The sequence below is a fragment of the Tenebrio molitor genome, unplaced genomic scaffold, assembly GCF_963966145.1.
Source record: "Tenebrio molitor unplaced genomic scaffold, icTenMoli1.1 SCAFFOLD_488, whole genome shotgun sequence".
Taxonomy (NCBI): domain Eukaryota; kingdom Metazoa; phylum Arthropoda; class Insecta; order Coleoptera; family Tenebrionidae; genus Tenebrio; species Tenebrio molitor.
In genome coordinates, this window is record NW_027184156.1 from 4716 (window position 1) to 21009 (window position 16294).

The following is a 16294-nucleotide window of genomic DNA, read 5'->3' on the forward strand; positions in this document are numbered from 1 at the left end:
CGTCCAAGTGCTGACCGCTGCCCGCGTGGCTTACCTTCGGTGATCGAACGACAACCTTTACCGTTTGACGAGTTTTTATTCTGCAATTGTTTACAATTAATCGACAAAAAAAATTGTTTTCTTAATTATCTAGTACTTAAAGCTATGAATCTACATGATACGGGTCTGTGCATGTTTCCGAATACCTGCACGAAAAACAAATCGGTTCGGTGGTTGCTATGGATTTCAAAAAAAAACAAAAAGTGTTGGGGGGCAACGGCACGCGGTGTTCCCAAGCGGTCACCCATCCAAGTACTGACCGCGCCCGACGTTGCTTAACTTCGGTGATCGGACGAGAACCGGTGCTTTTCAACGTGGTATGGCCGTTGCCGTGGTGTTTAGGTGTGATCGTTGGTGTAAAATATATTGCTTTTAACATTCCGATGCACGAATATGAACATCAAAACGCGATGCGTTTCGTTTCCGTATGCACTTACCCTCTGACGACCGACGTCGGACCGAACTAACGGGAAATCCCACAACAACCACCACGTCACGCTCTAACGACAAGAGAGACTACTAGACGGACTGGCGATCTCCCGCGTCGCACATTTTTCGACCGCCGGCGGCGGTGGAAAATCCAGAATTTCACCCCACCCACCGCGCTGCTTGCTCCGACGACGACGAGATTCCCACATTTGGATCGACCGAAATATGTAAGTAATATCAGGAAGTTCCGATTTTCGAGAGGAGACCTGTGTTTCTATTTACCTATCTATAATAATTATCGTTATAATCATCATATCATTATTATTATTATTAACATTATTATTTATTACCATTATTATTATTATTATTATTATTTATCGTCCCTCGGATTCGGCGATCTTCGAAAATCCAAGTTGGACCGTTAGACATTCGAACGCGGTGTGCGTGGCTGACGAGTTGTTATTTTTGGCGTTTTTTCTTCGATCTTCACCCCGACTTCGGACGACGCAGGTCGGACACGAAATTACGAAGAGAGAAAGACGGAAGAAAGGAAGAAAACCTGAAGATCCGTCGAAGAAAATATCGGAAAACTCGTAGGTGCGGCATCGGTCGGACGATGAAGACCGTCTCCTTTCGGATGATCCTCTCGACGGACTTTCGGCCGTCCCGAAGGGTCCGGACGGCAACGGGACCCGTCGTCGACTCGTCCCGTTTCAACTTCCGCCGAAAACGATCGACCTGAACGTCGGAGAGGCGGTTCGCGGCATCCTGTTGTCGGAATTGCCTCGGTTCGAACACCAGGTCCTTTCTGTGCTTCGACCGTTTCGGAAGCGTTTGGCGACGCGAAGATGTCGTAAAATCGAGAAGGTGGCGCGGTATTCCGGGAAGAGATGGACCAATATTTCGGCGAACGAAATATGGATTCCCGGAATCGACGCGTCTACCCCGCACCGCCGACGTAAACCGTCGGTCCCGAATCGAAACCGTGACGACCCGGATTTAGGGCTGGTGGTTGGAGGGGCGTGTACCTGATTCGAAACCCACCGACGTTCCGAGACGAACTTCGCTATCTCCAGGGAAACTTCGGAAACCGAGTTCGGCCAGCTTGATCACACGGTGGCGATGGTGATCGAGGAAAGAGGACGATGCCATCACGCGGGCAACGATTCCGAGGCCTGCAATTTCTTCGACGGCGGACGCGGTGCGCGTTCAGTCTTCCGTCCGCAGTGGCGACTATTTTATAAAGACTTAGAAAATTTTTTTGTTCAATTCTCGTTCACGAGGTGCTCGAAGTGTACGTGTGTGAGCAAGTGTTTTTTCAATAATTATTATTAACTTTTAACGTTTTAACGTGAAAGATGGCCGACGTCGAAAATCAAACAGCATCATCGGTCACCACCGGTTCCGCTGCCACCCCTCAATCCCACGCGAAGAAAGAGAAAAAAGCGAAAAATCCCAGGGCGAAACCGTCCCATCCTCCGACATCCGAGATGGTAAACAACGCCATCAAGGGACTCAAGGAACGCGGAGGATCGTCTCTTCAGGCCATCAAGAAGTTCGTCGCCGCAAATTACAAAGTCGACGCCGAAAAGGTCGCCCCTTTCATCAAGAAATATCTGAAAGGCGCCGTGGCGTCGGGATCTCTGGTTCAGACGAAAGGTAAGGGCGCGTCGGGTTCGTTCAAGCTCGCCTCGTCCACCTCCGGTGGTGCCAAAGTCGCCTCCGCCTCCGACAAGAGGAAACCCGCTTCGTCCGCCGCATCCAAGACGAAAAAATCATCCGCCAAACGTACCGCCGTCGCGACGACTTCCGACAAGGCTTCCTCGAAGACAGCCAAAAAACAAGCCTCCCCCAAAGCGAAGAAGACTGCTGCCGAAAAGAAGAGCGCCGTCGCTGCCTCCGCCGCCGCAGCGAAAGCCAAGAAATCGGCCGCCTCCTCGGCAGAAAAGAAAACTAGAGCCGCCCCGAAACCCCGATCGCCTTCCAAAGCGAAGAAATCTAACAAGGCTGGTCCGACTAAAAAACCCAAAGCACCCAAACCCAAGACAGCCAAAGCCATTCCTGTCAAGGTGAAAAAGGCCGCTTCGCCGAAGAGGAAAAAGTGAGAAACGTGGATGGATACTCGACTCATGTTCGTTCGGCTGTGCCTCGTTCCGACGTCATCATCGTACTACCGGCAACGGGGCACGCACAAATGGCCCTTTTCAGGGCCACACGATAATCTACGACGAAAAAAAGAAATAAAACTATCCTTACGGCGAAACCAAATAAAATAGATAGCATCAGCTGGCAGGTAGGTGATGACAGGATGCAATAAAATTTTACGAACGACCGCAACCCAACCCGAATCGAGAGGACCGACCGATTATTGACATTTTTATTTTATTCATTTCCGGTTGAAGGGCGATATATTTTTTTTTTTTTGCCTGTAAGGTTTGAGGTTCTGAAAAGAACCGATTTTTTTGTTATAAAATTCGTGTTTCGTTTTTCTCGGGATGTTGTTGTTCTTCCGAAACACGATGTGGAAAAATTTAAGCGCGTTCACCCCGAATACGTCTGGCAAGTTGGATGTCCTTTGGCATGATGGTTACACGTTTGGCGTGGATGGCGCACAAATTCGTGTCCTCGAACAGACCGACCAAGTAAGCTTCGCTCGCTTCCTGGAGGGCCATCACGGCGGAGCTTTGGAAGCGCAAATCGGTTTTGAAATCCTGAGCGATCTCCCTCACCAAACGTTGAAAGGGAAGCTTGCGGATGAGCAACTCGGTACTTTTCTGGTAACGACGGATCTCACGCAGAGCCACGGTACCAGGTCTGTAACGGTGGACTTGACGCCGCCAGTGGCGGGAGCGCTTTTCCTGGCCGCTTTGGTAGCCAGTTGTTTCCTGGGGGCTTTTCCTCCGGTGGACTTGCGTGCGGTCTGCTTGGTCCTGGCCATTTCGAATGAAACGAATGAAAAACAAAACTGACGATCGTTAGACGTGCACGCGTCGAAAGGTAAACGGGTACTAAAAATTCCGCCATATTAAATTGTACTTTTATACGTGAACAAAGTCAACGGCTGACTTCGTCGATTGGTCGATGGTGAACCGTTGAATCTATATAAGGCTCCGTTAGTTGAAATTTTGCGGTAGTTGACTTCCTAGGGACGAGGTGTGCAGGTATTTTGTGTCAGTTGAAATAATCTGAAAAGATGACCGGTCGCGGTAAAGGAGGCAAAGGATTGGGAAAAGGAGGAGCGAAGCGTCATCGCAAAGTCCTGCGTGACAACATCCAGGGCATCACGAAACCCGCTATCAGAAGATTGGCTCGTCGTGGCGGCGTGAAACGTATTTCCGGTTTGATCTACGAAGAAACTCGCGGAGTCCTGAAAGTGTTCTTGGAAAATGTCATCCGAGATGCCGTCACCTACACGGAACACGCCAAACGTAAAACCGTGACAGCGATGGACGTCGTCTACGCTTTGAAACGTCAAGGACGCACCCTCTACGGTTTCGGAGGTTAATTTCCTGGCGCTCTTCACCGTTCGAGAAAACCAGAATAAAATACGAAATACAAAATCGGTTCTTTTCAGAACCACAAAATAAAAATAAGAGGAAAAAAAAGAAACATGATGTTCTTTCGAGAAACAACGGACTACCTGATAAATGTACCAAGATCGTAAACACCCCTTGCTTTCCTTTTGGCATTGCAGTCGTAAATCTTTCTTCATACAGCCAAATTGACGACCGCAATGATAATAATACAAAAAGAAAAGATGCATCGGTCATTTTACGAAAAAAAAAAGCTATAGTGGCCCTGAGAAGGGCCGATATTTTGAGTTTTCGCCACGGAGATGGATCGATCGTTCGTTTAAGGTTTCTTCTCGGTTTTTTTGGGTAAAAGTACGGCCTGAATGTTGGGTAAGACACCGCCTTGGGCGATCGTAACTCCGGACAGGAGTTTGTTCAATTCCTCGTCGTTTCTGATGGCCAGCTGCAGATGACGCGGTATAATACGTGTCTTCTTGTTGTCACGGGCAGCGTTTCCTGCCAATTCTAGAACTTCGGCGGCTAAGTACTCCATGACGGCGGCCAAATAGACGGGAGCTCCTGCACCGACGCGTTCCGCGTAATTTCCTTTTCTGAGAAGACGATGTATCCTACCCACCGGAAACTGGAGACCGGCACGGCTCGAACGGGATTTCGCTTTTCCCTTCACTTTACCTCCTTTACCGCGACCTGACATTTTAAGTTCGTTCGTTAGACACCACGAGAAGTAATAAAACTGACGGACGGGACTCGTCGATTGTAAAAGCTGGTTCAGGTTCAAATACATTTATTCAATTGTTTGTATAATACATGTCAAGATAAATATTTTGTAGTAGTATAATATGCAGTGAAGCTGCCGCTGAGGCTTATGGCCTTTTCAGCAGAGTGGAAACGAGGTCGAATTTAAATATAGTAAAAATAGAATAATAAAAGAAGAGGAAAATATGTGAATGAAAATGAGTTAACAAGAGTAATGCAAAAAAAAAAAAAAAAAAATTCTGGTTAAGTGACTCTATACAATGCAATGATTTAGGTGGCTCTATATAAATCTGTGTTTTTGTTCCAGGTCCTGGTCTGGGTCCTGATCCTGGTCCTGGTCCTGGGCTGGGTCCTGGTCCTGGGCTGGGTCCTGGTCCTTGTCTGGCTCCGGGTCTGGGTCCTGGTCCTGGGCTGGCTCCTGGTCCTGGTCTGGGTCCTGGTCCCTGTCCTGGTCCTGGTCCTGGGCCTTGGTCGGTTCCGGTGGTGGCTGGGTTCCTGGTTGGTGTCCTCTAGGTCCTGGGAGAGCTTGGTGACCTGGAACAGATATTAGTGGGGAACTGGGAAGGGAGATGGGGGCTCGTCCTTTGGGAGCTGGGAGTGTGGACCGCTTCATCTCATCGAGAGAGGTGTCTCATCGACGAGTAGCTGGAGTTCCGGTGGAAGATCGGGGTATTTTGAGGAGAGTATGGCCGTGGGGAGGTGTTTGGTTTTGACTTTGGGCTTTTTTGGAACGCGGTTTAGAAGTCCGTTTTTTGTCGGGAGTTTATGTGAAGTGTGTAGTGTTTGTTTAGCTATGGTGTTGTTGCCGTTAAGTGTGCGTTCAATGTAGCGTGCTTGGAGAAGCGTGAGGCGCTCGGAGATCGGTGTTGTTTTGGTGGCGTCATAGAGTGTGTTGGATGGGTGTTGCCGGTGGAGTCTGAACATGTCGCGGAGTGTGTGCCGTTCGAATGAATAAATCTTGAATGCTGCTCGTTTTGGGAGTGTTGAATAAAGGAGGGCTCTATATTCGATTACCGGTCGAATGAATGAGTTGTAAGTGTACAAAAGTGTTTCGGGGGCGCAGCCGCGAATTCGGCCTCGGATTTTATACAGTAGATTTGCTCTGTTTCGCGCTTTTTTAAGTGTGGCCTTGAGATCCGCGTGGAGAGTGCAAGTGGAGGAAACGGTGATGCCTAAATATTGGACGGTGTTATTTTTCGGAATTACGTCGCGGTTTATTACGAGTCTCGATTGCGTAAAAAGTGTTCTTTGTTTCTGCGCTTTAGGGAAAGTGAAAAGGATGGATTGACTTTTGGTGGGATTGATCTTTACTCGCCAATGGTTGGTCCACTTCTCGATGCAGTGAAGCTCTTTTTGGACGATGCTCGTGGCTTTCTCGCAGCTTCTCTGGGAGCACCAGATGGCCGTGTCGTCCGCGAACATTCTCGTCTTGGTCCTCTGGATGTCTGAAAAGGGAAAATCTCTGCAGTATACAATGTACAGTAGTGGTGAAAGTACGGAGCCCTGGGGGACTCCGGCTTTCAGGTGGACGGTATTTGAGAGGATTTTGTTTACTTTGATCCTGCAGGATCTGTTGGTTAGGAAGGAGGAGATAAGTTTGGTGAATTTGAGGTTCAGGCGGAGGTTTAGGAGTTTCTGCACGAGTCCGTCGTGCCAGACCTTGTCGAATGCTCTTTCGATGTCGAGGAAGACACCTACGGTGCACTCGCCAAGGTTGGCGTGTCTTGTGATATCGGTTTGAAGTTCTGCAAGGGGGTTGTGGGTGGAGCGTTGAGCACGAAAGCCGAATTGTTCGGGGGGAAGAAGATTGTTAGATTCTAGCGTGAGTTGGAGACGGTTAGTTAAGATTCTTTCAAAGATTTTGCCAGTGATGCTAAGAAGTGAGATGGGGCGGTAAGATTTGGGGTCGTTGGGGCATTTGCCCGGTTTGGGGATCATGACAGTGTGGGCAGTTTTCCATGCAGTGGGAAAATAGAGGTTATTCATGCAATTATTGAAGATGTCAGTCAGAGCTTGGAAGGCGGAGTCGGGTAGGTTTTTGAGAAGAATGGGTCTAATTTGGTCGGGTCCCGGGGCTTTCGTGTTTTTTAAATGAGAGATGATAATTTTGACTTCGTCGGTAGTTATGTTGTCTGTAAGGTGTTCGTCGTGCAGGGGGTGAGGAAGAGGGTCGATGAGTGGGATGTTTTTGAAGGCGTGAACGTTGTTGGCGATTTGATCGAAAAAGGTGGCGTTGAAATTAGGGTCGTTTGGGACTTGATGGATTCCGTCTAATAGTTCGGCAAAACAGTTGGCGCGTTCTTGTGGCGTGTAGTAAATATGCGCGTCGGTCGCGAGAAAGTGGTTCGTTTTCCGTTTTTGTCCGGTAATGCCTTTAAACTTGTTCCAAAATTTTTTGCCGTCGCGGTAATCGAGAGATTCGCAAGTTTTTATCCACGTTTCTTCGCGGTATATGTTTATGTCGCGTCTGATTTGAGCGTTGAGTTTATTGAATAGCGTTTTGAGAAGGGGGTCGCGTGATTGGATAAATTCGCGGTATACTTTGCGTTTTTCTTTAATTAGTTTCACGATTCTAGCCGGTAGTGGAGTGCGATTTTTTGGGATCGTTGTTGGTTTAAAAACGGTGTCTCGGGCTGAGTGTATTGTGTTTGTGAATGTGTTTATTTGTTCGTCGATTTCGTCTGGAGTGTTCGCGGGTGTTGTGCGTGTGAGTGTTCTCGTTATTTCGCGTCGATACTTGTCCCAGTCAGCGTTTTTATATTTGAAAATTTGGATGAATTCCGGGGGGGGAGGTGGGCCCTCAAAGAAGAGTTTCGCGACAAGGGGTTCGTGGTCGGATGTGACGGTGGTGCCTATGAAGGATTCTGAGTCTACGTGCGCGGTGAGACTTTCGGTAATTACGATGTGGTCGACTATCGATTGCGCGTCTACGTTCTTGTGGCTAATAAATGTTGCCGAGCGGTTTTCGAGACGGTAAATTGACAGATCGCTAATAAATTCGGAAAATTTGCGGCCGTTCGCGTTGGTACTTCTATCGCCAAAGTCGGTGTGTCTCGCGTTGAAATCACCTAGTATTATACAATAGCGGAGGCTGGAGACGTATTGAAAAAGTTCCGGTGAAATTGATTCTGAGGGGGGGTTATAGTACGAAATTATAGTTATCGTTTTGTTATTGAGTTGCGCGTCCGCGGCGACCGCTTCTAGGTCCGAGAGGTGGGGTGGAAGGTCGTGTTTTATACTGTTTATATTTGAATCTATGAGAAGGGCTACTCCGCGGTAAAAGTTGTTGAATCTGGATGGTCTGCTGTAAGAGCTGAAGTTGGGAACGTGAATCGTATTTTGCGTGTGTGTCTCGGTAATTGAAAGTATTTTAATTTGGTCCGACGCGATAAAGGCCTTGAGGGCGTTAAGTTTAGTTTTGATGCCATCAACGTTCACGGTGGCTATGTTTATGTTGTTGGAAGGGGGGTGGGGAGTGGGGTTGGGGCCGCCCCCGGGGGCGGCGACAGTACTGGGGGGTGTACTGTACATAAACGGGGGGAAGTTAGGACGGACGAGCGTGGGGGCGTCGGCGACTACTCGAAAGTGAAATAGATGCGCTGACCGGTGTGGCTGATTCGCGTTTTAGTACGGAGTATTTGACGCGACGCGAGTTCTACCAGTTCATGGATTTTGGGGCGCTGCAGGGGGAAAAGATCGTATAAGATTTTTGTAACAAAAACGACGGTCTGTTTAGTATTGATTTTACATTCCGCGGATTCGTCGATGAGGACTTCGGGGTCGGCAAACTCGGCGGGGGGGTTGATAATGTACGTGGGGGCTATTGGGGTCTCGTCAGTGATGGGCGTGTCTTTCAATTTGGGGCACTTGCGTGACCAGGCGGCGTGAGCGCCTCCGCAGAGGAGACACTTCGGGGTCGCGGCTTCGCAGTTGTTGGGGGCGTGCGTTTCGGGGCATTTGGGGCACGCGGGTTTGTTTGAGCAGGCGGTCGCGGGGTGGCCGAGTTGATAGCACTTGGTGCATTGCAGGGGGGTGGGTTCCGGGGGCTTCGATGGCTCGCACTGATGGTGCTTGCCGAACAGCGTTAGTCCGTTTTTCAGTAGGAAATCTACTGTCGCGGTGTCTTCCGTGATAACGCGGATTAGGGTGGTAAATTTATTGCTTTGGCGCGATTTTATTCTCCAGAGCCGTTGGATCGGGAGCTCCAGAGACGCGAGAACCTGGTTAATGTCGTTTTCGTCGATGTCGTGATCGACGTGTTTGATGACGACCGAAAACTGGAGCTTTTTTCGCGGGTTGTCGATGCTGGGTTCGTTTGGCGTGGTTTTTTTATTTATAGGGGAACACGTGATTGCTTTGGAACCGGCGGCGATGTTTAAGTTGTGGAGGAAGTTGTCCGGCAGCGGTAGGGAAGTAATTAGCAGCGCGGTCTTGTTCCAGTTGACGACAAGTCGGTAGATATTTTTTATTAATAGGTGGGTTGTCAAAAGAGTGTGGAATTTCTTTTGACTCGCGAAGTTTTCCGGAATGTTCTTTATCGTGAATTTGTACAGTGTGGGCTTTGGAGACTCGGCCCTCGCGATAGATGGTGTGGGAGTGCGTACATAATTGTTGGACTCACCCCTTGATTTGTTGGTCGGTGACGACGAGTGTTGGGTTTGGTCGGACTTTCTCGAGTTACCGGAGCAGCCCGTGTCGCAGCGTTCCTTTGTGGAAGTGGAGCGGCGTCTTGGTGAGGACGGGGATGAGGTTTCTGGAATCTCTAGAATCGGCGATGGGGGGTCCTGGGGGGTGATCATCTTGAAAGAGCGAAGCCGTCTCTGGCCCTTCGGCGGAGCGCGAAATTGGGCCATGAGCAGGAACGATCTAAAAAGAAAACAAAATTATTCACTAGCAGCACGACGTGAACACTTCGAGTGCAGGCGAAAGAGTGAAAAGCTGGTAGCTGTGCTTCGAATTTATAGCCTCCGTGATAGGAGAATAGGACGTGACGATTGGTGGGAGCCCGTTTTCAGGTGGGGTTCTGGTGAACACACTACCTATCAGAAAGGTGGTGGTGCAAAGTTAACGCACGCACACGAGTCAGAGCAGTTCGCGAGTTTGTTGAATCGAATTGAATTGAAAAATGCCGCCGAAGACAAGTGGTAAGGCAGCCAAGAAGGCCGGGAAAGCTCAGAAGAACATTTCCAAGAGCGACAAAAAAAAGAAGCGCAGGAGGAAGGAGAGCTATGCCATCTACATCTACAAGGTGTTGAAACAAGTCCATCCCGACACCGGTATCTCTAGTAAGGCTATGAGCATAATGAACAGTTTCGTGAACGACATCTTCGAACGTATCGCCGCTGAAGCTTCCCGTCTGGCACACTACAACAAACGTTCGACGATCACCAGCAGAGAAATTCAAACTGCCGTGCGTCTGTTGTTGCCCGGTGAGTTGGCCAAGCACGCCGTCTCCGAAGGTACCAAAGCCGTCACCAAGTACACCAGTTCGAAATAGATGTTTTTCGTTTTCGACACATTTATAAACGGTTCTTTTCAGAACCACAAAAACTCTCGAACAAAAAAGAAAAAGACGTGAAACAGCGATTTTTAATTAACTTTTATTATGTCATTATGACAGCGAAAAAATATGAAAAATGTTACATACAGTTTAAGAAAGCGAGAAATGCAAAATTTTTCTATAAAAAATAAACATGCTATTTAAGCTATGTAAATATATTGGATGAACAGTAGGCCCTTTAGGTTTCATGCATTATCGGTATTTTGCACCCATGCCTATCCAACTTGTAGTTATGTGGTTATTGTATTCGAAATAATTTAGTTGATTGAGGTTATGTTATGAATAAATTTCTATTTTGCCAGAATACAACTCTTCGGAAGAAGAAATCAAATAAACAATCGTACATCTGCTGAACAACCTAGTTGATGGTTGATGGATTTGCATTACCCAGCATATAGCCTAAATGTTCATCTTTAGTGAAATTAAAATTACTTAGCTTTTTTAAGAAAGAAAAAATTAGAACGAATTCTCATCGAAAAAACCGCGATTCCTACAAATGATACAGATGGTTTTGTAGTCGCGTATGTTATTGAATACAATGAGCCGACATTTTTCCGACTCTTTGTTTCATCGAAAACGTTGTTGACATTAGCAAGGAACGTTAAGGATTCCCTGAAACAGACAATTTCACTGTTTTGGAATAGCAGTATGTGCAAATGAGAGGACAGAAGACTTTGAAAAAAGGAGTGAACAAAACTGTACTTTAGTACAGAATGTTATGTTTATTTTAATTTCAATTGTTCCTGTTTTAATGAGATTTTTTATGTTCCTAAATCATTTTCTATTTTATTATCTCTACCTAGCATAAAAATTAAAATACTTTGCAACATTACGTTATTATACATTGCATATCTGACATAAAATACTTGCAAAAATTACTTAGCTAATTAATATTACGCATGACAACTCACATTATTTACTTTGCAAAACATTATAGAATACATAACAGATAATTGTGACCCTGTGTATTGTTCATTGGAATTAAAATAAAAAAAACGTGATTTCGTCAATCGCCGTTATTTGCGACTTCAGGCAACTGTCGCTAAGAGCTATTTTTGTTTCTCCGTTCAATTTCCCGATAAAATCGTCGACTTAGTTATTAACTTTATAATCTTTTTAATCATTCTTCAGTTAGGTGGTATCAATAATACCACAATAGCCATGTTGCCGGAGTTTTTTGATAAAAGACTTGCTAGTTGGAATACAGAAAATATTTACCAAACACCTATTCACGATAATAAACCGGGGCACTATTGTGGGTTTTCGGTTGGTTTTATATTATATTAGGTACTCACCCTTCGTAACGTGTCTCCACGAAAAAACGTCACTTTCACACTAACCACCTTTCGTTTTAACTCTCGCGACGATAACTGAAATGTTGACGCGCGCCGGACAGATTCACGGACATACAACCACCCACCCACCCCGCGCCCCGGTTTCCGTCTGGACTGGTTCTGTCGTCCGAGTGAGTGCCAAAAATTAGCGTTCGTCTATTAAATGATTGTCGGATGATGATTATTGACGGACACTTTTATCGCACCCGATCACACTTTAGTTACTACCTACGTTTAGTATCGACGACGCATCGTTTCGATTATTGAAATTCGAATTGAATTTTTTTTTTTTCTAGTTTTCGACGTAGATTCGCGTGACACAAATATTATGAGCCTTTTTGGATCGATTTCGTGTGCATCACGCCATTTCTACGGGCGAACGTGAATGTGTGATGTTGACGTGATGGAAGCAACGTTTAGGCAATCCGCATTACGTATTACTATCAATTATATTTTAAACGAATGAAAACTTCAATTCAGAAGTGTGATAATCCCGATCCATTCAAGTTTTGTTAATTTTAGATTAAAAATGCGTGAGTATTGTACTATTGCTAACGATAAAACGATAAAAAGAACAAGAGCAACGGGCCATTAAGTTAATTTAAAAATAACTCGTACCGGATAAGTCGAATACGTATCCAGGGAAAATTTATTAATTTTAAAATTAACAATAAACGAAAAAAAAAGAACAAGATTTCCGTCAGCTGTGTCATAAACGGAGACCGGCGGAAACAGGTTCTCGCCTCCCACCACTTTTGTGTAGCGGCCGCCAAATCAATTTTGTTTTTATATAATTGATTCAAAAAATTGAAATTCACGCATAGTTATCTGTGCCTGAAGTGGGTCATTTTCATTGCATTGTTAGTAAGATCGAAACCATAGAAACCATACAAAACGCATACGACTATTTCTGTTTTTCATTTCACGCACTGTTTTTTATTAGTTACCTAGCAACATGGTCACTGCATTGAAACTTCAGAGTTCCTTCAAAAATTTGAATTTTTAATTTCAATTTTTTGAATCAATGATAGAAAAAATATTGTTTATATTTAATATAAAAATAACTATTGTGGAAAACAGCAAAAAATAAAATAATACCACTAATTGGCGGCTGGTCAGGATAGACCTAACGTTCGAAATTTAGAAAAATATTTTTTTTATTTTAATACTGTTACTTTTCTAATGAAGTGCGAAATAAGTTGTGCCCCATAGCTATCTTTTTTATTTTTCACTACGACAATTACAAAGTGTTGATATTCACAACTTTTCGTGAGCACTTCGATAGAAATGAACAAGAACGCAGGAAAATTCCACACCGAATATTAATATTCTGTCTTGGCCCATGTTTATTTTTATCTACCGCAAAACAAAATGTTCGGATTTGTCAGGGGTATTCTGATTTAAAAAAAGAAGAACATTTGACGAATATTTTAAGTCTCAAACGTTTGGAAAATAATGCAACAACAATTCATAGACTACAAAAAAGCCTATGATTCAGTACCACATTCATGGTTAATTAAAATTCTTAAAATTTATAAAATTAATATTAAATTAAATCACCTTCTTTATATGGATGACATAAAACTTAACAATAACTGAAAATCAATCAATATGTCGTGGTCATTACGAAAATTTAGAATATATAACTAAAGAAGGAGAAATCATTAAAAATTTAAATAAAGGAGAATTTTATAAATATTTAGGTATTAATCAATCAAATCATATTCAACATTCAATTATAAAATTAAATCTATTCTTTTGGTGTTATAAAATGGTCCAAAACTAATTTAAAGAATATAAATATTCAAACTAGAGTTCTCTTTACAAAATTTTGTAAACATCACCCCAAATCTGCTGTTGAAAGATTTAATTTACCACGCGAAAATGGTGGTAGGGGTTTTTCAAATCTAGAAATTCTACAACACAATCAAATTGCTTCACTAAAAAATTATTTTCTCAATAGAGCTCGTGATATGACACTATAGCAAATATAAAACAAAAGTCTTTACATGGGAGATATTTTAAAGAGCTGAGGGTTTTATATTTGCAATACAAGATCTTGCACCGTTTTGGCTCACAGCGAATATAAAAAACGTCATGATATATTCGCAAAAATTATACACATGAATTTAGCAGTTAAATTCAATTTATTAAAGGATACACAACCACATTACATTTATAAACCAGAAAGTTGTTTAGAAAATGACAATTACAAATTATATTTTGATCGCACAGTTTTAACTGACATTCACATTCAGCATAACAGACCAGACATTATTATTTTAAATAAACAACAAAAGCAAGCATATCTTTTAGATATAGCTGTTCCAAATTCACACAATATAACACAGACATATAATACAAAAATTAATAAATATATTATTATAATTTCAGCAACAGGAATAGTACCGCAATCTCTTTTTAAAAATTTAAAAATTTTGGACTTAGAGAACACATAAAACACAAAAAAGTCAAAATGTGGAGGCGAGACGCCGGTAATTATGTTGATAAGCACTGCACTACTGCCGCCGGGTGGAGGTGGGATACGAAAAGAAGATGGGAAAAACCGAATTTTATTATCGTATTTAATTGACGTCACAGTTACTTTGGCGAAACAGGAGCTCGCTTTTCGAAGGCATGATGAAAAAGACAGACGAATCAATTTGATATATAAAACCTAACAGGAACGGCTGGTCCATGAGGTCATTTGGGTAATGACCCCCTAAAAAATAAAGGTTTTACCCAACACCAGCCGCGACTGCAATGTACACAAGATTTTTTCTACAATCGCAACTATGACTGCTACATATTATGTTATTTCAACCAAATCAGAAGTACAATAATTTTGAAAAGTAAGTGCAATGTATACTTCTAAATCTATCTAAATTTATTAATATGTAATTTTTTTCAAAACTATCGATCTTTCTTTGAAACATTTTCAATTCACAATTCACTGTTGGAAGCGCTGTACTTTTTAGTATAAATACGTATACGAAAAATTAAAATAATAGTTGAATTAACACATCGTTAAATGTTACGAGGAACATAGTTTTTTGGATTACACAGCAAAATCTTGGAATTTCAGTCCGATATTACTCCATTGAGTCTTTGGACTCACAAATAAATACCTCGAAAAGCCGACAAACATCTGTCTAGAACTTTTCTAGTAACCAGAGGGTATCGTAAACGACCCGTGTTTAGACCTCTTTCGTGAAAGTGACCGACCGCCGGCGCCACTCGATTTCGTCATAAATCTCAGCCGTACCCCCCACGATAATTGACAAGTCTGTCATACAGCCCTACCATTTAAAACCTTTATTCTCTTCGTTTTAAAAATAGTTTCGCATGGTTTTTCTCTCTTCTCGTTTTACAATGGTCCAGTGACTAATAAATGAGTGTTGTGTTATGAGTTTGTTCGAGCTCAAAAAAACGTGGTTCGAAATTGTTTAACGTTTAACGAATGGTAAGTTATTCTAGTTTTTATGTTGGTCTTAACGTGTTAGGGGCCAAGAATACAACATTGTCTGTCCATTATAACATAGAACTGATATGTTGAATTCAGATCTCTAATTATTTAAAAACCAAAAAAATAAAGCAGCAGTCAAAGTGGCATGTACGCGTAACCTAATATATATTTTTTTTACATTAAAAGATCGCCGTCTTCCTCGTCGCACTTACGACATTTGCATATGTTATCTTTGTTAAACTCACGGAAGGAATATAATGAACCGGTCACCCGTCCAAGTGCTGACCGCTGCCCGCGTGGCTTACCTTCGGTGATCGAACGACAACCTTTACCGTTTGACGAGTTTTTATTCTGCAATTGTTTACAATTAATCGACAAAAAAAATTGTTTTCTTAATTATCTAGTACTTAAAGCTATGAATCTACATGATACGGGTCTGTGCATGTTTCCGAATACCTGCACGAAAAACAAATCGGTTCGGTGGTTGCTATGGATTTCAAAAAAAAACAAAAAGTGTTGGGGGGCAACGGCACGCGGTGTTCCCAAGCGGTCACCCATCCAAGTACTGACCGCGCCCGACGTTGCTTAACTTCGGTGATCGGACGAGAACCGGTGCTTTTCAACGTGGTATGGCCGTTGCCGTGGTGTTTAGGTGTGATCGTTGGTGTAAAATATATTGCTTTTAACATTCCGATGCACGAATATGAACATCAAAACGCGATGCGTTTCGTTTCCGTATGCACTTACCCTCTGACGACCGACGTCGGACCGAACTAACGGGAAATCCCACAACAACCACCACGTCACGCTCTAACGACAAGAGAGACTACTAGACGGACTGGCGATCTCCCGCGTCGCACATTTTTCGACCGCCGGCGGCGGTGGAAAATCCAGAATTTCACCCCACCCACCGCGCTGCTTGCTCCGACGACGACGAGATTCCCACATTTGGATCGACCGAAATATGTAAGTAATATCAGGAAGTTCCGATTTTCGAGAGGAGACCTGTGTTTCTATTTACCTATCTATAATAATTATCGTTATAATCATCATATCATTATTATTATTATTAACATTATTATTTATTACCATTATTATTATTATTATTATTATTTATCGTCCCTCGGATTCGGCGATCTTCGAAAATCCAAGTTGGACCGTTAGACATTCGAACGCG

At 43.6% G+C, this 16294-nt stretch overlaps 2 non-coding genes across 2 annotated transcripts; both read right to left on the reverse strand.

The window, feature by feature from the left end:
* Positions 1 to 250: 250 nt before the first annotated feature.
* Positions 251 to 370, reverse strand: LOC138140871 (5S ribosomal RNA). The gene has a single exon (XR_011162783.1). It is a non-coding gene; the product is annotated as a 5S ribosomal RNA (ribosomal RNA).
* A 15268-nt stretch (positions 371 to 15638) lies between these two features.
* On the reverse strand, positions 15639 to 15758 carry LOC138140872 (5S ribosomal RNA). The gene has a single exon (XR_011162784.1). It is a non-coding gene; the product is annotated as a 5S ribosomal RNA (ribosomal RNA).
* Positions 15759 to 16294: the final 536 nt, after the last annotated feature.